The 26819-nt window shown below is 45.2% G+C and overlaps 1 long non-coding RNA gene across 1 annotated transcript in view; it reads right to left on the bottom strand.

Moving 5' to 3' along the window:
• Positions 1 to 26819, bottom strand: part of LOC146009021 (uncharacterized) — a 148675-nt gene that overhangs the window by 82137 nt on the left and 39719 nt on the right. Inside the window, exons 2-3 of the long non-coding RNA XR_014444603.1 lie at positions 10327 to 10505; positions 707 to 773 (exon numbers count right to left, since the gene is read on the bottom strand). This is a non-coding gene — a long non-coding RNA (uncharacterized LOC146009021). The remainder of the gene's footprint in view (positions 1 to 706; positions 774 to 10326; positions 10506 to 26819) is intronic.

Genomic DNA, 26819 nt, shown 5'->3' with positions numbered 1-26819 from the left:
CTCCCACAATCCAAAAATATACTAGTAGGTTAACTGGCTCCCAACAAAGTTAACCCTAGAATGACTGTGTATGGGTGTATATGTGTTAGTGTAAGGAAGGACTGAGTGTGTTTACCCGACTGTAGTGACTCTACAGTCCTGGATGGAGGCTCGGAGCATTGCCTAGCAACGTCCCAACGCTTCTTATCAGGAAGCCGGGCCAGAAGAAGATGGCCACCACCGACCTCCAACCCCCAGCCTCTGGCACAGTGAGTATCTCCGGAGCTTTGGGAAGGAGAGGGGAGGATGGCGGCGGCCACATGGCCGCATAACAGTTAGGGAATATAGATTGTAAGCTCCACTGGGGCAAGAACTTATGTGACTGTCCAACTATTCTCTGTATAGCGCTGCGGAATATGTGTGCGCTATATAAATAACTGGCAATAACCCTCCTCTGGGATTTCCCAAATAGAAAGTCGAGAAAGTAGGCAAGCATGCTCCTACATTTATTTTCTGAACCCCTCCCAAAAAAATACTGATTCGTAACTTTGCTTAGCTCGCCATTTCCAACACTACACTTTGCCTACGGGTAAATGCCCTGTTCTGTCCCCCATCATACCCCAACAGGTTTAAGTGTAAATGTGACTGTGCTGTGTACCACTCCGTATTACATGCCCCCCAGGTAATGTACACACAAAAACTGGCAGAATCCGTACACAAAACTCACTTGTGTTCATCTCTGCATCAGATCCTTCATTTTCATAAATACATTGGGTTGCATGTTATAAAAACCGCTGCAGAGGAAACAAGGAGGCGTTTAGCATAACAACCGAACAGACTCACTAAATTTCTACGTTTAGACCGTAAACATCTGTTCGGCTGCTAATGTATCACAACCATTTCCCTTATAACACAATTTTTACAGTTTTATTGCAGTCTTACATCAGATTTTCAGTTTCACAAGACATTTTGTTAAGAAACCCTGTCTACAGTATCTGCCTATTATGACACTCAGCATTGTCTAGAAGACAAGCCCTAATAACATGGGGCCTTATTTTGGTTCACTCTTTCTGACAAAATACTTCTTAGATGGACAAAACCATGTGCACTGCAGGGGGGCAGATGTAACATGTGCAGAGAGAATTAGATTTGGGTGAGTAATTTTGTTTCTGTGCAGGGAAAATACTGGCTGCTTTATTTTTACACTTCAATATAGATCTCACTTTGAAATAAAACCCCACCCAAATCTAACTCTCTCTGCACATTTTGCATATGCTCCCCTGCAGTGCACATGGTTTTGTCCATCTAAGAAGGATTTTGTCAGAAAGAGTGAACCAAAATAAGGCCCATGGTTAGGCACCAGTAATTGATTACATGTTTGTTACTGAAGGCAAAGGCAACTGCACTTAATATTCCATGTTAAGGTTACCTAAGTTTACTGCTATCCATATATGGAAGGTGCTGTGCACACCCTAATGCTTTGTTGTGCAAAAGCTAATTTAGTTTTTACAAGAGTGGAATGTACATACAATGAACTTTTAGTGTTCTGGGTGACTTGAGTTGACACCTAACCTTATAAGGATGTCAGGGTTGCTCCCTTGCATTGTGTAACACTTACTTAATAGTACGTAATTCTTGGGTTTTAAGAGTTTGACACACTGCTTTCAAGACATACTATACATTATAATAAATGTAAGTGCATTAAACTTAGAGATGAGCAACGACTCAAACACATAGTAGTTTATAGCACATCTATGAAACATTGCCACATTGCAGTGGCAGAAAAGAAAGGCAGCACAAAATGGAATTATCTTTGGGCTCTTTTATCCACCCGTATTTTGGATATTTACCCTTTGAGTGCCAACATCTCTTTGAGAAATGTGCAAAATACCTGCATGAGACTTTATTCAGGTCTGTTCGCAGCAGGGCTGTGTTCGCATGGGGACCGATGTTGTGTTACTGCACATGCGCATTTCTGTGACAGCGGGCGGGGTGCGGAGAGGGGCGTGGGACGGCGGGTGACTGTATTTTTGGGCTTAATGTATATGTCCCTCTATTATATTTCCTTCCTACTAGATTGTAAGCTCCTCCGAGTAGGGCCCTCTTCCCTCCTGTTGTCAAAGCCCTCTTCTCTTCACATTTCACTCACAGCTCTCCTATACTCCAACACTCAGTGACCATCTTTGTTCGCATACTCCTCTCCATCATTGGCCTCAAGCCTCTAGTTGTAAGTTGATTGAGTCCTCACTACTTATATCCAAGCTGTAATGTGTATTGAACTGTGGTGCTCTTTATTTGTACTGTATTTTTGTTATTTATTCAATGTTACGCCAAGCTTTGTCTCCCTGCATTGTTCCTTTGTACGGCGCTGCAAAACACTTATGGCGCCTTATAAATAAAATTATAATAATAATAATATTGCTAAATTGTAGTGCAGCATTATTAGGCAAAACATTTGCATGAAGCTCCTTAACATCAGGCTGAGCCTTTCAAAAATATCTATAAAGTAAAATAGTTTTTTTTTTTTAAAGTTGGTACTTGTTTCCTAGCACGGCGCCCAATATTTTCATCTTCTGGCATCTTATGCGTTCGCATCGCATGCCATAGAGCCACATACAATGCATGTGATGCGATGGTATATGATTTTTTATTGTACAACCACCCTGATGGGTCCTTACAATGTTAAACGGCCCCCCCTACTCAACGCCAACCCAAAGCGTGGCGATCGCAGCGAGCCCGCGAGGGGCGGCGGTACGCCCTTTTCGTATGTCCTTTTCATACCCCCACTATCCACGTCGGCGTGGAGTTGATTCTAGATAGTGTGGCGAGCGTAGTGAGCCACCGAGCCCGAAGCATGGTGAGCGCAGCAAGCCCCGCGAGGGGACACGGATTACTTTACATGTATTGCGCGTTCGTTCGCCACGCCTCGGGCTCGGTGGCTCGCTGTGCTCGCCACACTATCTACCATCAACTCCACACCGACGTGGAAAGTGGGGGTATGAATAGGTCGGAGGACACGTACCGCCGCCCCTCGGGGGCTCGCTGCGCTCACCACGCTTCGGGTTGGCGTTGATCGTGGGGGTGGCGTTGAGTATGGGGGGCCATTTAACATTGTAAGGACCCATCAGGGCAGTTGTACAATCAAAAATCGTATACGATTGCATCCTATGCCATTGTATGGCATACGATGCGATGCAATATTTTATTGTACAACCTCGCGTCGCATCGCATACCATCGTATACGATATTTAGTGTTATGGTATGCGATGGGCGCCGTGCTAGGAAGCAAGTACCAAAAAGTTTTTAATAATACAAGAAAAAATACAAAACATAAAAAATCAAAAGTACAAACATAGTTGAAACAATAAAAACTTACCTTGAAAGGTGAATAGGTACTTGTGTATTATCACGGCGCCCACTACTCCATTTGCGTAGAGGGCTATTCAGGTTTGTGAAATCGCATTGCATGCCATAACGGCATGCAATGCGATGCGATTTCACTACGTTTGTGTACGTAGTAAATTCGGGCGCCGTCATAATACACAAGTACCGATGAATATATAACATATTTAAAAGGATAACACTGCTAATTAGATTGGGAACATTGCCAACTTATCAGCAAAATCAAATATTTAAGTACAAATATTTATGTAATGCCGTTGCTGACCCTGTGTTAATATTGTGATATGTTTACAAGAAAGCAATCTAGAGCATATTGCTGGGAGACCAATTTTCAGAAAAGCATGAGTCTCTTCCATAATCTGTAATGATAGCAGCTCTATCAATCAGAAATCGGTTCCATTTTTGTCTGCAGTGCACACTTCTCAATTATCAGCAATGAAGCATAAAACACCTGGGTAAACTGGCTATAAGATATAACTATATATAGCTACAATTATGTAAGCAGCTGAAGGTGACTAAGCATTTAGTGGTTTATGCGTTACTATTTGGTAACAGAATCATGTATGCGTTATTTTATACCCGCTTTGATCAGTTTCATGCATGTTTCTTGTATTTTGAACACTATAAAAAAATGGATCTGAATAGTCTTATACACAATTATATGCACATTGTGGAGCTACACAATTTGCCAAATGATGCCTGCTCTAATTGCATTGATGTCAATCTAATGTTCTAACCAAGCAGTATTTAAGGAGAAAAACTGAACAGCGGAATTGGATCCTAACCTAAAATATAAAGTGACTGGCTTGCTTTACTCTTCCCATCTGAAGCTGCAATCCCGAAAAAGCATTTTTTTTTTTAGGGGGGGGGGGGGGGGGGGGGTGCAAGTGGATGCATTCACCCAGAAGCAACGTGGGTATTGCATAAACTGACATTTATTATCAGCCAAGTTTGAAATAAACATATGCACAGACCAGTGGCGGAAGTTAAATATTGGTGCCCCCCCCCCCCACACACACACACACACACACACACACACTAACTTATATAAGTAGATGTATACATGTGTGTATGTATATATGTATGTATGTAAAGTATATGCTTCTAGTGGAATAGGGCATGGGGTTTAATAAAGGGTGTGACACTTGGCAAAAAGTATGTTTAGAATAAAGAGAGTGTGACGTCTATGGTCCTGCCAGGAAGAGTCAGTCACAGAAGCAATATGAAAGGGTTTTCCTTAACTGATTATCACTCACAAGGGAGGAGAAATTCCCTCCTGGGAGCAGGAGCCCTGTGGCAGATGACTCAATTGCCTCCCAGAGTTACGCCTCTGACACAGACGGAATGAGACAGGAGACTCATACCTGCTGCCCATCCCATGCTACTATGGCAGCTGCACCTCTTTAAGCACTGACAGTATGTATGCACAATATGCTAGGTAAATAAATTAGAGGATTGTATTTAATCAAATGCACTGATTTATCCCGTCCTCTTAGATCAAAATAAAATCCTGCTTATAAAGTTAAAGAAACCAATGGAGACACACACTAACAATTGTCACTGTACACTGTAGCAATCGCTACAAACAGAGCTTTGTTTTTGCTTCCCATTTCCCGTGAAAGTACATGATTCATAGCATGCCAATTGTGTGAAAGGTGATGTCCACATGAATTGATAAATGTGTAATAACTAGAGACAGGATTATATGCATTTGCATATTTGCATATGCATTCGCATATTTTGCCCATTCTCACTTGTTATTGCATATTTTACCTAAAATCTAGTGATGGTGCATATTTTAGGACCCACCACCTTTCCACCCACGAATCACAGCACTGATATGTCCTCCTGCTGGCCAAGTAGTGGTAGAGTATGCAGGCCAGGCCAATATGTGCGCAGTGTGGGGGACATTGCTCTAGGCTGCCAATCTATTTTAATAAAAGTCAGACGGGGCGGGTTATGCCACAAAGCTCCTGAACCTTTGCCTGCCCCTGGCCTGGGACTTTGCGCCAAGAGAGAGACTTCTGCAGCAGAGGAGGTGGGCAGAAGTATTGTGACATCAGGCGGCACGGAGGAAACTCCGGGTCACAGTGAGTATGCGGCGCAGGGAGAAAGCCTTCCACTGTGCTGCTTTCACACGCTATGCTGACATTTGATCCATCTGCGCTGGAGATGATGGTCTGTGTAGTTGATAACAGAAGAGCCTAGGACCCTGCAGTCTGCTGTAGCAGCCTGGAAGAAAAAAAATCCTGAACATCCTTAACATCTGCAGGTGCTGTGGGCCTATTTTGAGGTTTATTTTCAACTAATAGGATGCTGATTTTTAAATAAATAAGTTCAAAATTACTTTTTTTTATTATTTAATGTAGCATATTTTAACACTTTTCATGCATATTTTAAGTATTTTTCATGCATATTCGCATGCATATATCAAGCTTTTTATATTGCATATAATCCTGTCTCTAGTAATAACTGTTAGGTTTCAGCCCTTTAATATCACTTTGGTAATAATCACAGTATTAGTAATAGTAGTTATTGAGTCACAGTGTTGTGTCATACATACCTTCCAACTATGCATATCAGTCCCAGCACGGCAGTAATCCCTATTAATATTTTATAGCAGTGAGTAAATGTGGGATATTAGAAATATAGAAAGGTTTTTATTATTTTTAATTTCCCACATTTAGGGGGTTATTCTGGTTCGGGCGTTTTTTAATCTGCGCATGCGCACCTTTCGCAATGCGCAGGCGCGACGACTCCACAACGCTCACGGACCGGTCTTTCCGTGTGAAAAAACCTGTCCCAAAGAGTACGGTCATTGTGGGCGGCATAGGGGGGCGTGTTGAGGAGAGCGGCCGAAATAATGAGGGAAACTGGGTGTAAACATGGGCGTACACTGGAGTTTTCACAAAAAATGTACGGTGCTGCTACCGCTCAATCGGCGAAAGCACCGTGCATTTCGGACAGAAAACAGGCGGACGCCAACGATAGCTCCAGACCACTCCTACAGATACCGCATGAGAGCGGACGCATGGGTCTGCTAATTAACGCTGATTACTACTCAAACACATACACCTGAATGTAATAAGCAATGCTGCAGTCTATTAAGTCCAAACCATAATTTCACTACCTGCAAGCCACACACAGCACTCAAACACATTGGAAGCATATCTTTCTACACTTCTCTACATGTAAAGGTTTGTTTAATTTAAGGTAAGAATCATTTTAAGACCTGCTTATATATGCCAAGGTAGTTATTTTGCAGGGACGTGCAGTCAGGGGAGGCAGGGGAGGCAGAGCCTCCCCTGTCATTAATGATTAATAAAATAATACAAAGAAAATACTTATGACACATATTATGTGTCATAAGTATATGCTTCGTATTATTATAATACTTTTTTCATTTTTAATAGTTTAGGAGGCACCAAGTGCGGTGCCTCCCACTCCCTATAGTATAATATTAGAAATGGGGCGGGCAGTGGGAGGGGCCGAGCACCAGGCTGCAAAAGCCCATTTAAAAAAGGTGCATATACGGCACCTATAGCAGTGCCTCAGTGACAGGGACGTGCTTTCTGCGTACATGAAAGCACGCCCCTGTCACTGAGGGCAGATGTGATTGGGGACAGTGGCGCCTCCACAGTGACAGGGGCGTGCTTTCATGTACGCAGAAAGCACGTTCCTTACTGTCACTGAGGCTCTAACTAAAAAGTGCCGTTTATATAGGCGGACGAGCCGTTGTATGCCTCGTCCGCCGACCTGTAATGTAATTGGGGGGAGGGGGGGCGGCGGCACGGAGCGGAGCCAGGCCGACAGCTCCCGCTGGTATCTGGGCTCCGGGAACACACTGTGCTCCATTCGGTCTCTCACCCCGCACCCTCTCCTGTCCGGGATCTCCTGTATCTCGCATGGCGTCTCACTGCTGCCAGTCTGTGCTGCTTAGGTAAGCAGCATCTGTGAAAAACGGTGCTGTGTGTGTGTTAAGTGACACAGGTGTTTGTGTGTGTTTGTGTTAAGTGACAGAGGTGTGTGTTTGTGTAAAGTAATAGAGGTGTTTGTGTGTGTGTGTGTAAAGTTATAGAAGTGTGCACTGTATCTGTGTGTTTTTAAATGAAAGAAGTATGTTGGCCAAATGTACTAGCCTGTGTTCAGTAGTTGTGCAGGAAGCTGTCTGAACTCAGAAGTTCTTTTAAAGAGGCAGACATTTACAAAGCAACCCCATCCCTTGTAAATGATTGCCCTTTTAAAAAAACCTCAGAGTTCAGCCGGCGTTCCGCACAGCCACAGCTAGTACATTTGGCTACAAGTGTTTTTTGTTTTTTTTTTAAGTAGAAGAGGTATGTGGGCAGACCAATGGGCAGACACCGTGACTTGGTGGTGCCAGCGACAACTGGGTCTGTTCTAAGTGCTGGGTCCGGGTTGCTTATGCGCTGTCAGACAGAAGCTGCTCTACTGGTCTCTGCTGCTTATGCAGATGGCAGCTCCTACACCTGCCTGTCAGCGCAGAAGCAAACCAGACCCAGCTATCCCCACGAACCCCGTCATCACTGGCTCCACCAAACCAGTGCCTCACCAACCACTAACCTCACCGCACGTCACTGTTATTTTGTAACCATTTATACACATTCAGTAAGTGTATTTATATACTTTAAACAGCAGCACACACAATCTACACAAGTCGACATGTGTCAACCTTTTCACTCTTATACAAACATCGTTTTTTTAATTATGATAAAAATACATAAACCACATCTAACAGCTACAAGGATGTTTCAGCAATGTTTTAAGGCCATGGCCACTATTTAGTTAAAATGTATTTTTATTAGGCTGTTCATTAAGGTAGACAATTGAGGTAATAGAAAACAATAATTGATGAACAATTAGAATAATTCATTTAATTGGCTTAATCATAGTTGAAAGGCTAGATTATGAGGGCAATATATGTGAAGGGTATGCCAGCGTGCACGGACATACGCTAACTCTCACGATCGGTGACATACGCTGAGTTTTCCATTGAAAACAGGCGAGACCCGTTCGTGCAAGGTGGCGAACGCTCAGATAGCCGTAACATGTCGGTGTGAAAACGGACGAGAGCCGTCCGTATACGGTGGCGTACGCTCTGTTGTACGCCAGTTGTCGGTGTCTAGGAGGAGATCCGTCCGTGTACGGTGGCGTACGCTCAATTGTACGCCACTCCCCTTTGTCGGTGTTTGTGACCGTCCGTATGCGGATGTTTTGTGGGTGGACTTTCGCTCAACGTCCACGTACGGGAAAAGTATGTTGATACGGAACGTACGCACGTTTGGCCAAACCAGAATAAGGTCCTTAATCCCCGAAAGAGGAGGCAAGTATTAATTAGTAGTCTCTACCTATTCTACCTTCTGGCATATTTAAATAATGATTAACATCACAATAATTGTGCTAGCAATTACAATTACTAGAGTAAAGTGGTCAGAATGAGAGTAGAGAGATCAACTGGTTAAACTGTCATATTACTGAATGTATAGATGTCAACAAAACATGGGCTGTTATTCAGATCTGATTGCAGTACAAATTTGTTTGGAAAATGGGCAAAACCATGTGCACTGCAGGTGGGGCAGATGTAACATGTGCAGAGAGAGTTAGATTTGTGTGAGTTATTTTGTTTCTGTGCATGGTAAATACTGGCTGCATTATTTTTACACTGCAATTTAGATTTCAGTTTAAACACACCCCACCCAAATGTAACTCTCTCTCTGCACATGTTACATCTGCCCCACCTGCAGTGCACATGGTTTTGCCCATTTTCCAAACAAATTTGTAATGCAATCAGATCTGAATAAGGGCCATGGTAGCATAGCACAAAGGCTATGCTAAGCAATACCCCCCCCCACCTCCCAAGAAAACAATAACTTATATTTATCAATATTAATAATACTAAATACCATGAAAAAGGTTTTTTCACATTAGTTTAGTATCACCTAAATGTGTTCATGGTAGAGATGTGCAGGCTCTGATTTACTCTGATTTCAAAGCAGGATCTTATTGGCTATCAACTGTCAACAACTGTCATGTGATTAGGGATAGCCAATAAGATCCTGCTTTGAAATAAATCAGAGTAAATCAGAACCTGCACATCTCTAGTTAATGGACAATGGGTAAAGAATTGTAGGTGATACTAAAATACTTTGAAAAGGTTTTAAAAATAATTTAATATCACTTTATTTGGTACTTGTGTACAATAACGGCTCTGACAATGTCCATCGCATAGTAAAAAATCGCATCGCATTGCATGCGATTTTTAACAGAAATGCATCCAAATGCATTGAAATTAGTATCAAACATGTTCAATGACCCCCAAATGTCATTTTTGAGGCTGTACCACCACCACTATCAATGCGAACCCGAAGCGTGGCGAGCGCAGCGAGCCCGCGAGGGGCGGCGGTACGCGTCCTAAGACCTTTTCATACCCCCACTATCCACGTCGGCGTGGAGTTGAGAATAGAAAGTGTGGCGAGCGTCCCCTCGCGGGCTTCACAGGTGTCCGCGTCCCCTCGCCACGCTTCGGGCTCGGTGGTTTGCTGCGCTCGCCACACTTTCTATTCTCAACTCCACGCCAACGTGGATAGTGGGGGTATGAAAAGGTCGTAGGACGTGTACCGACGCCCCTCGCGGGCTCGCTGCGCTCGCCACGCTTCGGGTTCGCGTTGATAGTGGGGGTGGTACAGCCTCAAAAATGACATTTGGGGCCATTGAACATGTTTGATACTAACTTCAATGCATTTGGATGCATTTCTGTTAAAAATCGCATGCGATCGCATGCGATTTTTTTAAAAATGCTTAAAAACTGCAAAAATCGCATCCCATCGCATGCCACTACATTTGGCATGCGATGGGAGCCGTGAAAGTACACAAGTACGCTTTATTTTAGTTTTATTTGAATCATTTTCTACATCAGGGGCCACTTACCTGGTCCGCTGGGAGAGGTTTCAGGAGGGAGCTTCATTAGCCCTTTTGCATTCCACATGCTGCAGCGCTCGCCGGTCCTCAGCTTCTTTCTTCTGACTCTTTGGTAGCCACTTTCGCTGTATCTGGATCTTCTGCCACTTCTGGATATGTAGCACAAAAAAGAATGGACCAGCGCTGTACTGAATAAAAAATTGATTTATTAAAATATAAAATAATTTAAACACATTCAATTTAAATATAACAATTGGCCAATTTCAGATAAAGGGAAGGGGTTTTGGGAGCCGCACAAGGTTATTCCTACTTCAAGTGACAGAGGTCAAGTGAGACCCTCTTCACCATGCTAGTGGGTTTCGGCCTGGGTTGTCTATGACCAGCTGTATTGGACTTTTTTTACAGGACCTGTTGTGGGAAAAAAATTGTCCGTTTATTGCTGGTGGTGCTCCCCTAAGTCCGTTATAGATCAAAATAGAAAAGGAGAGGGAAAGTGGACTCTCTTTGTGGGGCACTCTTGGAAATATAAAGTTTATTAAAACTTAACTTTTACTGTTTTTGTTTTAAAATATAATGGGTAACCACACTAGTTTGGTTGCCAACAAAACAACCAGGACAAACATATATGTTCAACAGACAAACATAGATTGCAGTGAGCCTTTGAAGAAATACGCTATGCAATGCGAAATAGGGGCGCAAGTTCTACTATAGTGGTATTTTCCAGTGTCAAACAAAATATTCGAACCTAAAGATTCTTTACTATGACTGTTGTACACTATAGGGCTCTAGCGAATGGGGATGTGCCTAGTCAGGCTAAGAGTTTTCTAGACTAGGGATGGTCTGAAGGCAAAAATAAGAAAAAATATAAGAAAAATTATAAGAAAAAATGGTATGAGGGTAGTATTCCCTTTTTGACTGCAATATCCACAAAGTGTTAGTGGCAGAAATTGGTCAGTCCAATCTAGTTGGTCAGATAATTTTCAGCAATGGACTGTGTCGAATTGCGCAAAACCTGCAATAAATTGATTAAGTTTTCTTGTCTCCAAAGCCTGTGATGGAAACAGTTCGTCCAATCTGATTGATCAGATTTGATTTAGATACTAGATTGCGCCGAGCTGCGCCGAACAGACAATCAAATAAAGCAAACAATTATATATATATATGCAATGCACAAATCTATTTATCCACCCTGGTTGGTCAGATAGATATTAGCAATAGATTGCGCCAGATTGCACTAAACCTGCAATAAATTGGATCAATTTCTGTCACCAAAGCGTGCAGAGATGGAGTGTGCTGGGTTGTGCCTGAACTACCCTCATACCATTTTTTCTTATAATTTTTCTTATATTTTTTCTTATTTTTGCCTTCAGACCATCCCTAGTCTAGGAAACTCTTAGCCTGACTAGGCACATCCCCATTCGCTAGAGCCCTATAGTGTACAACAGTCATAGTAAAGAATCTTTAGGTTTGAATATTTGGTACTTATGTAGTAACTGGGCTGCCGATTTCTAAATCGGGTCGGATCGGGAGATCGCATCGCATCGCATGCGACCATGCGATTCGATGCGATGCGATGCGATGACCCGATTTTTCCATAGGAATCAATGTTAAAATGGACTGAGTCCATTTTAACATGGAATTCAATGGGAAAAATGGGTCCTTTTCATACCCCTACTATCCATGTGGGCATGGAGTTGGATATAAACCTGTGGCGAGCGTAGCGAGCCACCGAGCCCGAAGCGTGGCGAGCGCAGCGAGCCCCGCGAGGGGACGCAGATTTCTTAAACAGTATTCTGCGTCCCCTCGCGGGGCTCGCTGCGCTCGCCACGCTTCGGGCTCGGTGGCTCGCTGCGCTCGCCACAGGTTTATATCCAACTCCATGCCCACTTGGATAGTAGGGGTATGAAAAGGACCCCTTTTTCCCATTGAATTACATGTTAAAATGGACCAAGTCTATTTTAACATGGAATTCAATGGGAAAAAGGGGTCCTTTTCATACCCCTACTATCCAAGTGGGCATGGAGTTGGATATAAACCTGTGGCGAGCGTAGCGAGCCACCGAGCCCGAAGCGTGGCGAGCGCAGCGAGCCCCGCGAGGGGACGCAGATTTCTTAAACAGTATTCTGCGTCCCCTCGCGGGGCTCGCTGCGCTCGCCACGCTTCGGGCTCGGTGGCTCGCTGCGCTCGCCACAGGTTTATATCCAACTCCATGCCCACTTGGATAGTAGGGGTATGAAAAGGACCCCTTTTTCCCATTGAATTACATGTTAAAATGGACCAAGTCTATTTTAACATGGAATTCAATGGGAAAAAGGGGTCCTTTTCATACCCCTACTATCCAAGTGGGCATGGAGTTAGATATAAACCTGTGGCGAGCGTAGCGAGCCACCGAGCCCGAAGCGTGGCGAGCGCAGCGAGCCCCGCGAGGGGACGCAGATTTCTTAAACAGTATTCTGCGTCCCCTCGCGGGGCTCGCTGCGCTCGCCACGCTTCGGGCTCGGTGGCTCGCTGCGCTCGCCACAGGTTTATATCCAACTCCATGCCCACTTGGATAGTAGGGGTATGAAAAAGACATATCTCACTCAATCTCACTTGCATCTGACACATTAATGACAACTGTAGTTAAGGATTAATGATATATTTGTGACAGAAAATAAAGCAAACAAACAAATTAATGTGACTTATTAAGCAATGTTAAGGCATGCAGGATACGGCCAAATACATCATCGCCAGCTAGGGACTTGCGCCATACAAATTCGGTCATGTAGCTGGTCAGATTGCTGCGAGCTGTTCCGCGATGGCACTTATTCCTCCACTTGACACAACCCCACAAACGTTCTATGTTCTGGGTGTGTGCCCCACTTTCTGGATCCACAAAGTTGAAGCGGTGGTTCACCCTGGCATGAGTGTAGCCAGCCGCCTCCAAATCAGTGGTTCGGTATGCTCGCCAGCAATCCGACATCACAGTGGATCCAGGTTCGATGTTAGCTTGAATAGCAGCCATCAGGGTTGCAGCATCTCTCTGGGCAACTGGCAGCATGAAGCATTGCCCAGTCTCTCTGCAGACACCGCCGAACACCCATTGCTGGGGCAGTAGTCGGCCCACATTGGACTTACGACGGACAAAAAGAGTCTCATCCACCTCGACCACTTTTCCTGGGCCTCCAATCTTGCGCTGCGGCTGAGCAAGAATATCCTGCTCACAGGCCTGACGCATAAACGCATTATATGCGACCACTGTCTTGATTGACAGATTCAGTTCCTTTTGACACAACGCCACTGATGTCAACTCCTGGCTTCACAAATATATGAAACGGACAATTGTGACAAAAGGGAGTCGGCACCCAGGACTAAATAGCGCAGCACGAACACTTTTTTTCTTGCCGCAAGCCTTGATATAACACCGCCACTTTTGATCAGCCATGTTCAGGCGCATGGGATGCCCGTTGTCGCAGGTGGCTGTGGTGGGCAGAAGGCCATGTTGCTGCAGGAAAAGAACAGCAGCTTCTTCAGTCTGTGGCAATGTAAAGAGCCTTGCCGACGACGCTTCTGCTGACGTGGAAGCTGTAGCCATATCCGTATCCAAATCTCCTCCAAAATCACCTCTCTCAAAACAGCACTTTCTCCTCTCAAACACCCTCACATTTTACTCCTCCCTAACCTCCTAAAATACCCTTTCTCCCAATTTTTGCCACCTGTGCCAAAGCCTAAATTAAAAATTAGGTGCAATAGGTGAAAAATCGGGCCCATCGCATCGGATCGCATCGCATGCGATTTGGTTGTATGCGATGCGATGCGATGCGATATCGCATCGCATCGCATCGGATTGTATGCCTTAACTTAAGGCATACAATCCAAAAATCGGCAGCCCAGATACTACATAAGTACCGAATATTTTGTTTGACACTGGAAAATACCACTATAGTAGAACTCGCGCCCCTATTTCGCAATTTCAGACATACAAGACTTACACACATATAGGACATAACACCCCTTGGCGATGAACTGGTTAGATTTTTGCATGCAGTTAAGGTTTTTCCTTTTGCCAGATACAACCAATTAGTTAGGTTAGTTTTTTATATATAAACACAGTCCCCACTATATGTGCACATTTGTTTAGTGGTACAATAATTTGTAATCCGGGAAGGACTAGGTGGCTTACTCTCACTTGTATAGTTCTCCGACCTGTTTTTGTTCGGTCTTATCCGAGAGGTTCAAGGAAATGCGAGTTTGTAGCCTTCAATGTCCCCCTAGTGTCACCTCAACGCGTTTCTCCGCCTGGACAATCTTTCAGGAGGTATAAGTGGTTGGTAGCACACTTCCGCCTTTTGACGGAAATTCCCGCTTTGCGCATGCGTCCTGCGCCTTGCGGGTCAAGCCTCGTTCTCATCGGGCTTCCGGGTGTTGCACAGCGTATCCGCGTCATGCGGGTCAAGCCTCGTTCTCATTGGGCTTCCGTATGTTTGCACAGCGTCTCCGCGTCATGCGGTACAGGCCTCTTCCCCTGAGACCCGCGGCATATAAATTTCCTGCGATCGAGCGGTTCAGTGGGGGTCCCCCTGATTCCGGGAGGGTTGCCCACCCTTTAGGGGGCCGGGAGGAAGGACCTGATTTTCGGGAGACTCCCGCAAATTCCGGGAGGGTCGGCAACCCTGGCCTATTGGAGTGGGCACAGGCCAGAGGCCGAATGAAAGGGATGCCAGACGGAGGTAAGCCCCTTTGCTTACATCCTGCCTTTAAGCCACCTCCCACATGCTTAACACCTCATGTCATCTGTTGCCCCTTTCCACTAGATCAGGGGTGTCCAACCTTTCACCTTCCCTGGGCCACATCTGAAGATGAAAATTTGGTTTGGGCCGCACATAAAATAAAATAACAGTAACGATACCTGATCATCCCAAAAAAACATAGAAAACATAGTTAACAGATTAAATTTACTTGGAAATGAAGTTAGTGAGATGTTTGACATTGTTTCTCACATTCTGACACAGAGAATAAGCCGAAATTCACATTCTGACACAGAGAATAAGCCAAAATTCACAATGTGACACAGGGAATGAGTACAAATTCACATTGTGACACAGAAAATAAGCTGAAATCCACATTCTGACACAGGGTGCCAGATAACACATATGCCCCCACAGTGCCATATAACACATATGCCCCCACAGTGCCGTATAACACATATGCCCCCACAGTGCCATATAACACATATGCCCCCACAGTGCCGTATAACACATATGCCCCCACAGTGCCATATAACACAAATGCCCCCACAGTGCCATATAAGACATATGCCCCCACAGTGCCATATAACACATATGCCCCCACAGTGCCATATAACACATATGCCCCCACAGTGCCATATAACACAAATGCCCCCACAGTGCCATATAAGACATATGCCCCCACAGTGCCATATAACACAAATGCCCCCACAGTGCCATATAACACAAATGCCCCCACAGTGCCATATAACACATATGCCCCCACAGTGCCATATAGCACATATGCCCCCACAGTGCCATATAGCACATATGCCCCCACAGTGCCATATAGCACATATGCCCCCACAGTGCCATATAAGACATATGCCCCCACAGTGCCATATAAGACATATGCCCCCACAGTGCCATATAAGACATATGCCCCCACAGTGCCATATAAGACATATGCCCCCACAGTGCCATATAAGACATATGCCCCCACAGTGCCATATAAGACATATGCCCCCACAGTGCCATATAAGACATATGCCCCCACAGTGCCATATAAGACATATGCCCCCACAGTGCCATATAAGACATATGCCCCCACAGTGCCATATAAGACATATGCCCCCACAGTGCCATATAAGACATATGCCCCCACAGTGCCATATAACACATATGCCCCCACAGTGCCATATAGCACATATGCCCCCACAGTGCCATATAGCACATATGCCCCCACAGTGCCATATAGCACATATGCCCCCACAGTGCCATATAGCACATATGCCCCCACAGTGCCATATAAGACATATGCCCCCACAGTGCCATATAAGACATATGCCCCCACAGTGCCATATAAGACATATGCCCCCACAGTGCCATATAAGACATATGCCCCCACAGTGCCATATAAGACATATGCCCCCACAGTGCCATATAAGACATATGCCCCCACAGTGCCATATAACACATATGTCCCCACAGTGCCATATAACACATATGCCCCAACAGACCTGTATTAAGTTGCACCGTCCGCCCCTCCACCTTCAGCACTGCAGTGGGACCCAGTGCTGTCCGCCCCAAGACACCAGCAACACACAGCGCTGTGCCGCCAGACATGCGTCCTTCCCTCCCTATGGCTGCCGACTGCACACAGACTAGAGTTCCCGCCTCCACCGACGCCTGACATAGTGTAAGCGCCGTACTCCAGTGCGCGGGTGCGTGGTGACGTCACCCGTGCACCTCCGCAAAGGACTGCTGGGACCGGACTAAGTACAGGAATCAGAAGAAACATCAATGTTCATGCCTGCAAAATTGCACTGGGCCGCATTACTAGCCAACCTGGGCCGCATGCGGCCCGCGGGCTGGACAAGCCTGCACTAGATTGTTAACTCAGAGCAGGACCCCCTTCTTTAATTTCATTTACAGCTCTCTTCTGCTCCTTACATCTAAGCTGTGGTATGTATTGAATTGTGCAGCTCTTTGTTATCTGTACTAATTTTTTTGTTATTTATTTACTGTAATGTTAAGTTATATTGCCCTGCTGTGAAACACGTGGTGCCTTATAAATAAAATGTAATAACAATAATAATGATTTCCCAAATTGATCAGCTTAATAAATAGTCCCAAAAGCTCTGTTGCAGGCACTTCAGAATTGGTTTTCAATCAAGGAAATTGTTTCCCACAGGTTTGTCTATATGTGCAATCAACTTGTTTTATGGGAGGATATTCTTGTTTCTTTACTAATAACTTTGACTTTAATAAAAATAAAATCATGTATTTTATTCCCCTATGGGTTATTCAGGCTGAGACTATTGCGAAGGTAGATGATAGAGTGACATCTAGTGGACTGTTAGGGGAAAAGTATGACAGTACTACACAGAACAGCCAGGTCATCCTTGCATTAAAAAAAAAATCACAAAATGGTCATTTACTTTATTCTGTAATAGCATTTTTTGTAATATTATTGTCATAAATGTGCCTTGATAATATTTGGGGGAGGTAACAGTTTGTTAACTATATTTCAATAATCAGGCATATCTTTTTTTTGTAGAATTTATTTGTGGCAGCACAAGGTGATCGTCGGGGCAGCATGGATGGTTTAATGATTAGCATTACTACCTCACAGCGCTGAGGTCATCAGTTCGATTCCCACCATGGCCCTAACTGTGGGGAGTTTGTATATTCTCCTCGTGCTTGTGTAGGTTTACTCCAGGTACTCCAGTTTCCTCCCACATTCCAAAAATATACTGGTAGGTCAATTGGCTATCAACAAAAATTAACCATAGAATGTCTGTGTGTGTACATGTGGTAGGGAATATAGATTGTAAACTCCACTGGGGCAGGGACTGATCTGAATGTTCAAAAAATATTCTCTATAAAGCGCTGCAGAACATGTATGCGCTATATAAGAAATATGAAAGTAAACATAAATGGCACAAAGATGGATTAGTAAAGAAACAATGGGTCAGTAGCAACAATTTACAAAGTGCAAAATGTTCCTATTACAGAAGGAACAGATGTGACCAGTATGGGCAGGGCTGCCACTAGAAATTGTGGGACGGCCCAGGTAGACAGCCCCCCCCCCCCCCCCTAAAAAACTGGGGAACTGCTGGGAGAAGAAGTGCAGCAGGAGGAGCATCTCCCTGATGCAGCGCTGGGACCCCTGTGCGGCACCACCGGGTATCCTGGGTCTCTGATGTGGCAGCGGGTGTCCCCCCGGCTGTTGCGTCCTCCGGCCCCCTTTCTCTGGCTGGCACGCAGCGTGAAGTCATCATGTCACTTCGGAATTGTGGGGGCTTCCTGTGGGGGGCTACTGGCTGTCCTGCTGCCCAACACACTGCCACTCAAGCTCCCATATAGGCACTGCTGGGACTTGGAGCTGGGCTCCGGCCAATCAGCCAGAGGGCTGCTGTGCAGTGAGGGTGGCAGCTAACTGTATTGCTATGGATAGTTTGAGAGGGGCCCAAAACCAGTATCGTGCCTAGGGCCCCATGAGGTCTAAATCCGCCTCTCGGTTCAATCCTATAAGCCACAATGTCGATTGGTCTTTGTGAGCCTGTTTGCAGAGTAGGAAGGAAATCAGGCATATGTTGCTTATTCAGACCTGATCGCAAAGCTAATTTTTTACCATGTTCACTGACTGCAGGTGGAGCAAATGTAAAATGTGCAGAGAGTTAGATTTGGATGTGGTGTGTCGAAATTTAAATCTAATTTGCAGTGTAATTATAAAGTAGACAGTATTTACCCTGCACAGAAACAAATGATCTCACCCATATCAAACTCTCTGCACGTTACATTTGACCCACCTGCACCGCAGCATGGTTGTGTTCGTTTGCGAAAAAATGGGCTTTGTGATCAGGTCTAAATAACAACCTATATGTAGAGTTGTATGCATCTTTATGTAAGCTTGCTTTGCTACTAATCAGTGGCGGCTCTTACCTCTGTGGAAAAGGGGGGCTGCTGCAATGCCGCTCCCCGCTCCGCTGAAAGCCTGGGGTGACTGGCAGGTCAGACTTCCAATAAGAAGCCACTGCCAGTCTCACAGACTACATCTGGCTTCACACAGTGGCGGATTTTCCCTGGGGGGGCTGCAACCCTGCAGCCCATAGGTAAAAACCACCACTGATAATAATCATCATCATCAACAATTATGGCTTACACTATACTAGGTGAAAAAGATTAGTCTGGAAACAGACAAGTTTACTCTTATGTCAAACAGAATTGCCGCAGTTGCATCTACATGCCTTAATTTAATTTTGCCTTGGCAAAAACATCTCTACAGCTCAGCTTATGACAAAGGCCTCCTTGCCCACCAAACCAATGCGCTCCATGTTACGGATATGCCATAAGTAACAGTGATATTAGTAATACTACTTTCAGACCGCAAATACCGTGTCGCACACGGGATTAGGACACAGGTCCCATCCCCAGAGCAACACGGCAATGCGGTCTGAAAGTTCAGACACCGACACGGCATATTGCCGAGTTGGTGACGTCCCATGGGGCGGTGCTGGGCGGTGGCACGTCATCGGGGGCTCGGGAGGAGGCAGTACTTGGAGCTGACAGTGCTGCCTCCTCCATACTGTGAACGGGACACGGGTCGCTCGACCCAGGCACCCGTTCACACTGCACTTGACACGGGTCATAGCCGTGTTCAACCCTGGTCATTACCAGGGTTGAACACCCGTGTTGCTCGACCCGTGGTGGCCTTTTCAGACCGCACCGTGACCCGTGTTTAGGCCCCGCGAACACGGCAATAAGCCGTGTTCGGAGTGCGGTCTGAAAGCGGTATAAGAGTAGCTAGGGGTGGCAAAAAAAACCCCTAGCTTATGGAAATATATATAATACATTAAAAAAAATATAGAAACCATAAAATACCTAACAGTTACTTTATAAATGAGAACACATTATAATATTAAAACCTTAAAAAAAAATCAGGCTATATTAGAATATAAACAAACTTCTCTAAGGTTTTAGGCATTTCACCATTTCTTTTACTTCCATTTATGTCAAATGTTTTTTTTATCTATATAGAAAATAATTACCTGTGTTTTCTTCTGTGATTATTGTTTTCATCTGCCTAAAGCCACTTATTAAGATTAGTTAGCAAAATTACATTTTTATAATGTTTAGTCAAATTTATAAATGTAGATCCTGCGGCAGGCATAAGTCGTCTGAGTAATTTGTAGTCTATTCCTCAAAGATGTCTTAATAAATCTTGCTGAGAAATATGCTGGATGTAAGTTGTATTGGATGAGTTCTGTGACTAATGGTTCTAAAAGCAGACTAAGGCCTGAGGTGCCCATTGGGGAATCTAGTTAGAGAAACCAACTGCTGTCAAAGTTAATATAAAATGCAGCACATGGATTTCACACTATTAACACACAAAGGGTAAAGGGAAGATGTTTGAGAAATTGTTTTGAGTCATAACTAAATTAAACTTCTTTCTCATTTTGGCATGTTCTAATTGTACTCTGGATTTTACCTGCTATCGCATCTTGCCTCTTATTCTGCGTGTTGCAAAAGGACTAGATAAGAGAGAACGTGGCATTAAGCAGCAGTGAGTAGTGATAAGGAGCAAGTTCAATCCCTGGGGCATTTAGAGATGAACAGAGCAGAAGAGTTGGCTGATAAAACAAACTTTGCAATTACTTACTGTTGTCCTCACAGCACTGGGGACTACTTTAGTTATTTACTCATTTAATTATGCCGTCCAGCAGAAGCAATGCATAGTCTTTTATTAAAGGTTTTAACCTGCTTTGTAATGGGTGTGGATTTTTAGATAAGACAGGGGTTTATTTACTAAAATGGGAGTTCTATTGAAGATGGAATGTTGCTATGGGCAACCAATCAGATTATATTATCCTCTAGAACAGGGGTGGGGAACCTTTTTGGGGCCAAGGGCCATTTGTAATGGGGGAAAATGCTTCAGGAGCCATACAGTATATGAAAAATATTAAAAAATCCACCTACAAATTGCCCTGCGACAGCCGTCCCACTCTCCGGCGGCTGCCGCTGAATAGCACTCCCAGTGTCCGGCTGCTGCAGAAGTCATCTGGCGAGGGCTACTGACCTCTCGCAAGATTTCCCCTGTACTTGACTCCCTGCAAAGCCGCTGGGCGGTTGGGAGGGCCACACAGACCGGCTATGGGGCCCGTAAACGGCCCGCGGGCCGGAAGTTCCCCACTGCTGCCGCTGAATAGCACTCCCAGTGTCCGGCTGCTGCAGATTTAGAGTCATCTCGCGAGAGCTACCGACCTCTCACAAGATTTCACCTGTACTTGACTCCCTGCAAAGCCGCTGTGCGGGTGGGAGGGCCACACAGACCGGCTACGGGACCCGTATACGGCCCGTGGGCCAGAACTTCCCCACCGCTGTTCTAGAAAATACAAATTTCTTCCCCACCATTGTTTTAGAAAATACAAATTATTGGTTGCTATGGGCCACATCCCATCTTCAAAAGAACTCTCATCTTAGTAAATAAACCCCACAGTGTCTAGGTAGTCAGTTGGTCAACATCCAAAGATCGATGTGCAATGGATAGACAGGGTCAAATGACCCACAGGGTCAAAAGGTAAAATCATGAAAAGGTCGACACCTGTCGATAATAATGACCTCCAATTAGTGTAACACATACCTATGCTCCGCTTGCCATGCTTCAGGCCTGGTGCTTCGCATCGCTTGTCACACTTTACCGTTCTCAATTGTAATCCACGTGGATGGTAAAGTATGAAAAAGTGCAAAAAAATAAAAACAATTGTGAAAAACACTCATGCTGACCTTTTGACCATGTTAAGCTTTTGCATGTTGACCATTTAGGGTTAATCTATTGACTGTCTATCTAGACACTGTAGATTAAACAGAACCACTTTGTAATGCAGAACCAGCAGAGCTATTTTGTCATGTGCCCCAATTTAAAAATACGGATATGTCTTGCACCCCACAATGGATTAGAGCTGCGGTGTTGGGTGCCTCAGTAGATATAGTATAATTCTGCATTAGTGGCTGTAAGAAAAGTCACAGCTTGTACTCTGCTGCAACCACGTCTGAATGACCCCACTCTAGGATTGTCACTCCAGGGGCACCATCTCTAGAAAGGCCCAAGTACTGGGTTGGTAGTCCACGATAGATGCAACGCGCAGTTTCAGACACTCCCCAAGCTCTGGACTTGCCCACATCCAGAAAAAATACACCATTCAGTTCACCCGGCTGGCCCTCCTACTGAATCGAAGTTGAATTGCATCTACACACACCCTAGAGTATTATGGCTGGCCATTTGCATTTGCGTATTTATGAAAAGTGCATACGGAGGGAGCGAGGGAATATGCGCTTGTTAATGGCAGTTATAATGTTACACAGTTTTATACTCTCATAATGATAAAATATAGTCATTTAGCTTTAAAATGCACTACACAAAGGTCCTTATTCTTGTTCACTCGCAAAGGCAAATTCCTTCTCAAATGGACAAAACCATGTGCACTGCAGGTGGGGTAGATGTTACTTGTGCAGAGAGTTATATTTGGGTGGGGTTTTACTTCAAAGTGAGATCTATATTGCAGTGTAAAAATAAAGCAGTCAGGACATATAATAATCAGTTTAAACCAGCTTCTCGGCGGGTCCCCTTGGGCAAGGTTATGAGCATGGAACAAAGGGCCTTATTCTAGTTCACTCTTAGAGGCAAATTCCTTCTCAAATGGACAAAACCATGTGCACTAAAGGTGGGGCAGATATAACATGTGCAGATAGAATTAGATTTGGGTGGGGTTTTTCTTCAAAGTGAGATCTACAGTATATTGCAGTGTAGAAATAAAGCAGTCAGTTAGTATCCCTGCACCAAAACAAAATAACTCACCCAAATCTAATTATATCTGCACCTGTTACATCTACCCCCCTGCAGTGCACATGGTTTTGACCTTCTGAGAAGGAATTTGCCTCTAATGGTATGAACACACGGGGGCAATATTGGGTGAAATCGCTGGGAATATGGTCGCTGAGCGACCATATTGCCAGGGATTTGGAGTGCTGCTGGCGATAAATCGCCAGCTGCACGCTCCCGTGTGCACTCCCTAATGGTCGCAGGAGCATGCTGAGCAGGATGTCAGCGCCGGAGAGATCAGCGGCGCTGCTGCCTCTTCCCCCCCCTTCCCCGTGACACACATACACAGCGGCGGAACGTACGGGGGCCATGTCTGACTGTATAATAACCCCGGCGGCAGTGTGTACCCGATACACCCCGCCCCCAGCATACGTCACGGGGAAGGCTGATCCATACAATGCAAGCTGCCCCCCCCCCGCCCCGTGCCGCTTCTCCCTCCCTCCCTCCTGCCTTCGTCTCTGACTTGTCTCTGTACCCCCTGTAGCAGTGTCTCCTTTTCATCGCTGATGAAAAGGAGACACTGAGCAATATGATTGCTGGCGATATATTGCTAGCAATATATCGCCAGCAATCATATTGCACCGTGTGAACACAGCATAAGAGTGAACTAGAATAAGGCCCGTTACTTGTGTATTTTGGCGGCGCCCGATTTCAGCATCGTGCGATGAACGCATCGCATGCCATGTACCCGATGGCATGCGATGCGATTTTGACCCCCTATGCAATGAAAAATCGTATAAGCACCCTAAAGGGTGCTTTTGAGCACCCTAATGGGTGCTTACAATGTTAAATGCACCCCCACGCCACCCCCCCACTATAAACGTGAACCCGAAGCGTGGCGAGCGCAGTGAGCCCGCGAGGGGCAGCGGTACGCGTCCTACGACCTTTTCATACCCCCACTATCCACGTCGGCGTATAGTTGAGAATAGAAAGTGTGGCGAGCGTAGCGAGCCACCGAGCCCGAAGCGTGGCGAGCGGACGCGGATACCTTCACAGGTATCCGCGTCCCCTGGCGGGCTTCACAGGTGTCCGCGTCCCCTCGCGTGGCTCGCCACGCGGACACCTGTGAAGCCCGCCAGGGGACGCGGATATCTGTGAAGGTATCCGCGTCCGCTCGCCACGCTTCGGGCTCGGTGGCTCGCTGCGCTCGCCACACTTTCTATTCTCAACTCCACGCCGACGTAGATAGTGGGGGTATGAAAAGGTCGTAGGATGCGTACCGCTGCGCTCGCCACGCTTCGGGTTCACGTTTATAGTGGGGGGGTGGCGTGGGGGTGCATTTAACATTGTAAGCACCCATTAGGGTGCTTAACATTGTATAAGCACCCATTAGGGTGCTTATACAATGTTGCATCGCATCGCATCGTATGGCATTGTATGCCATGTACAATGGCATACAATTTGAAAATTGTATGCCATCGTACACTATGGCACGAAATCGCGTCGCATCGCATACCATCGCATGCGTTATGGTATGCGATGCGATGGGCGCCGCCAAAATACACAAGTACCTAAGGCCCAAAGACAAAACTGTGCATTTGGACTAAGCCAATCAAAAGAGGTGAAAGCTGACCCCCTGACCAATGGAAAATCTGCTGGATCCTATTGTCTTAATGCATGGGCGTAAAGGACAGCTGTCCTAGGGCCCCACAAATCTAGGGTACTTCCAGCAGGGCATTGCTGGTGCCTCTGTGAGGCTAGTAGAGACTACTGCCCGGCTGCTTTGATTAGTAATTACACCACATCAGAGCCGCTGGGAAAGATTCTCTACTGTTCTGCAGCCAAACATTTAATGGTTGTAAGCATGCTAATTGCTGGATGGCTGAAAGCAGGAGGAGAGACACCACATAACTTTAGGGCCCCAGTGCATTGCTTTGCCTGGGGCCCACAATACCATGAAGATAGCTCTGGTGGGATGGTGTTATGGAAGATGTGGGACCACTTCTTCAGGACCAATTTAAGAACTGGTTCTTTACATATTGAAACCCAGCTTTGGTTTCTTATCATGACACCCTCTATACCCCTAGGCTGCAGTTAGACCCTGTTCCAGTCATACATCCGAATACAAGTGGGCAGTTTCTTGTTGGCAGTCAAATGGCATGACAAATCTATTCTTAAAGAAGATATTCTCTATGGATTTTGGTAACTAATTGAATTGCTATCTGGTTTACATCATTTCCCTGTGTCCTCTTATAAATAATAAAGATATTATAGGACTAGGAACTAGTAATTCTTTCAACCACTTTAGATAACAGGCAGTAAAAGAAAACTTCCATTTAGAATGTGAGTTGATTTAGAATGAGAAGGAACATTTCTGTGTGTGACCATTAATAACTCAGGGGAACAAGCACTCAAGAAGAATGTCAAATGGGATTTGATCAGCATAAGAGTATATGTACAAACCTTGAAAGGCCAAATAACTTTGCTCCATAGAGGCCAGAAAATTAAGATGACATTCTAGGAAAGATATCAGACTGGTATTTTGTGGCCTGTCACAAATTTGTGATCCTTCTGCTCATTTCCAAGTAAATATACCCTTCATGTTAAAGGGTTAACTTTTGTATATCACATTTTCATACCTCCCAACTGTCCTGCTAAACGCGGGAGTGTCCCGAATTTTTGGGGACGTTCCTGCGTCCCTCCCGCAGCCGGTAGTTGGGAGACCAGCGTCTATTCGCGGGCGAAAATGGGGGTGTGACCTAATTTGCATAAACCACACCCTGATTTACATATGCCACGCCCCCTTTCGGTGCTCGCACGGCTAAGGTCCCTATTCTAGTGTTCAGAAAGTTGGGAGGTATGCATTTTTAATTGTATTTTCACCTTATGTGTCAAAGGAGTACACAGTTGTGTCTAGCATGAACTCTGAACTGTACACTTACCACCAGAATTAGCTATGTTTTGTTTGCTTGCTAACACAATATGATATGCATTATACTAGGGATGTGCACTGGCCACTTTTTTGCATTTTGGGTTCTGATTACCTTCAGGTTTTGGGTTCTAATGGGGTTTGCCAAAACACCCCCTCAATGTTTTGGATTCTAATATTTTTTTTAAAACATAAAAACTGGTAAAAAAAAATTCTACGCTATTATTAACCTCAATTACATTAATTTCCACTCATTTCCAGTCTATTCTGAACACCTCACAATATAGTTTTTAGGCCAAAAGGTTGCACCGAGTTAGCTGGATAACTATGCTAAGCCACACAAGTGTGCGGCACAAACAAGTGGCTCATCTAGTAGTGGCACTGCAGCAGCAGACAGGATGGCAGTTTGAAAAACTAGGCCACAAGACGCATCAGTTTAACACCCAAAAAGATCCCTATCTGGGCTGATCATGTTTAGGATGTGCAGCCGAGGAGCATTGGGCGTTTCATGCAGCACTGACTTGTTCTGCGAGTGTGTATCTGTTTTTGTCAGTTTAATACCCAGTAAGACCCCTATCTGGCTTGATCGTGTTTACAACCAGCTGAGGAGCAGTGGGTGATTCGTGCAGCAATGCAATAGCTGCACAGGAATGGAACCTATTGACCAGACATAACCAGGCGACGACCAGCCGAAGAGCAGTGGGCGATTCATGCAGCACTGAGTTGTCCTGCGAGTGTGTATCTGTTTTTGTCAGTTTAATACCCAATAAGACCCTTTCTGGCTTGATCGTGTTTACCACCAGCCAAGGAGCAGTGGGCGATTCGTGCAGCTTAATATCAATGACTCAGCAGTGGGATTGCTCAGCTCTGTGATTATTTCGTGGAAGCAACCTCCTTCACCGCTCACTGACCAGGTTCCCCGCTGCACTAAAAACTCTTTTGAAGAACACACTGGAGGGGAGACAACAAGTAAAATAGAGCCAGTTTGTACAGGGGCTTCCAAACTGCCTTTTTTTCCTGCCAGTACAGGTAAGGACTGTCT

The sequence above is a fragment of the Crinia signifera genome, chromosome 6 (assembly GCF_055691185.1).
Source record: "Crinia signifera chromosome 6, ASM5569118v1, whole genome shotgun sequence".
Classification (NCBI taxonomy): Eukaryota; Metazoa; Chordata; class Amphibia; order Anura; family Myobatrachidae; genus Crinia; species Crinia signifera.
Note: the sequence above shows the minus strand (reverse complement) of the source record. Positions and strands in the feature narration are given on the sequence as shown.